Here is a 2,194-nt window from a genome sequence, read left to right on the forward strand (position 1 = left end):
CATCAGGGCTATATTCAATTATATTCTAGGTAAAATGCACTATTAGAATGCCATTCAAATTCTTCACCAGAAGACTAGCTACAACAACCAGAGAGTAATGTGGCTTTTAGAATACTTAGGTTTGTATAATCATAAATGTGTATAAGTTAATGATTCACGGACTCTCAAAATATACATCTGTGTTTCATTTTATGTTGAAGTGCTTTCAAATCTTTAGGAAAAGATGCTACCCCATGTTTCAGGCTGACTAAATGTCTCATAAAAAATTCTACACCAAATGCAAAGACTAATGCCATCTAAAATGAATGGGAGATAGCGTCTTATAATGTATACCTTTCAGGTTGAAGGTATCTAGAGAGGCTTCTAGGATCTTAAAGGCATTTGACAGCCAACCAAAAGGATCGGTGTTGTCTTCTAAGGAAGGGTCCAAAACAAAGTGTATCTGACTGATGATGGAAAATAATTGTGAAGGTTGGATATTTAGCCCACCCCCCAGGGGGATGAATAACAGACATGTGGGTGAAGGGAGACAATGGACAGTGTAAAACATGAAATAACAATAATATATAATTGATCAAGGATTCATGAGGGTGGGAAGGTGGGTGAGAGGGGGAAAAAAGATGAGCTGATACCAAGGGCTCAAGTAGAAAGAAAATGTTTTGGAAATGTTGATGGCAGCATATGTACAAGTGTGCTTAATGCAATTGAATTATTTTGTTATAAGATTTGTAAGACCCCCCAATAAAATGATTAAAAAATAATAATTGTGACAAATTTGTTGTGCCAGCAGATAGGGTAGGGTAGCTCATCCACCCATTGATCGTTCCTCTGGCTTCCTTGGTACGGGGGCACTGGCTAGCATTCTAACGCTGCTTAATTCTTTCTCCCCCAGGAAGGACTTCCGTGGAGTCAGAAATTCAACTAACCCTATTGCCACTGGGTGGCACACTTGGGAGTCTGTACGGAAGGTATGTGCTTTAAGGAGCCTCTTTCCCCGCCTTCGAAGGAACTGGGATTCATAAACAAGAAAACTGCAGCCCATTGTGGCTGCTTTTTCATTGTGACTGTTTATAAAAGTGAGGAAGCTGGTGGCCTTTCAAAGAGTGTCGGCTTCTTGTTGGAAGTCTTTGTGCTATTATGCTATATGAAGTTAACTGGGGGAGTATTTTATTTTGTTTCTTTTTAGGTCTGCTTTTTGATCTGGTGAATGAAAGTAGTGTAGCCAAAGGCACATTTTGACCATGCTTATGAGCCTTGCACAGAGAAAGCAGTGGTGGGCACTTAAGCTAAGGCATGAGTCTTTGACCTGGAGGTCCTTGCAGTGGGGACCAGCCAGCCATCTGTAGCTATGCACATCTGATTTCAAAGGGGAAGAATGAGAAACTCAAATCCTCAGTCACAATAGCCACATGTCTTTTTCTCCCCCTCCCCCAACAGTTTTGTTGGCATATAATTCACATATCATACAATGCAGTAGTTCAAGCACATTACTAAGAGTTGTAGAATCATCACCACAATCAGTTTTAGAACATTTTCTTCATTCTGGTACTCCTCATTAGCTCCTCATTTCCTCCAACCTCCCCTGCCGTGGAGGAAATTAATCCAGTTACTGTCCCTATAGATTTACCTATACTGGCTATGTCATATACAGAAAAAAAAATTAAAAGAAAACGACAATAACGAAGTAAGACAGATTAAAAACCTCAATTAAAAAAAGCAGAAAACCTTAAAATCTAGAACAAATTTAAATGGATCCTAAGGGGGCTCAAATGATAAGGTGCCAAATTTTAACCCGAATGTACCTGCCGTCATGCATTCTGTGTGTTAGCAAGGCTAGTGACACCCTGGTCCACGGTCAGAGGGGATTCACCAGGGGGCTTAATCCACAAGTATTTCCCCTTCACTTTTCAAAAAACTGCAACAGTTTTAAAATGGGTCAAAAGGGAGGCTAAATGCTAAGCTATTACGGTTTGATCTAATGGTGTCCGCCACAATTGACTTTACAATGTTCTTTGTCTGATACGAGGGCTATTCACATCCCTTACCTATGATTGAGCCCCATTTTAAGCTCTCAGTATCCTCCTGTGACTGGTCTGACCTGTTGTACAGGGCAGATAGGGGCCATTTCTACCATCACAATAAGCTCTATTAGACATGGCTATTGATGACATTCTCTTATTATTCTTTAAAAAAA

The sequence above is a fragment of the Echinops telfairi genome, unplaced genomic scaffold (assembly GCF_000313985.2).
Source record: "Echinops telfairi isolate 266 unplaced genomic scaffold, ASM31398v2 ScPeMD7_23;HRSCAF=83, whole genome shotgun sequence".
Lineage (NCBI taxonomy): Eukaryota > Metazoa > Chordata > Mammalia > Afrosoricida > Tenrecidae > Echinops > Echinops telfairi.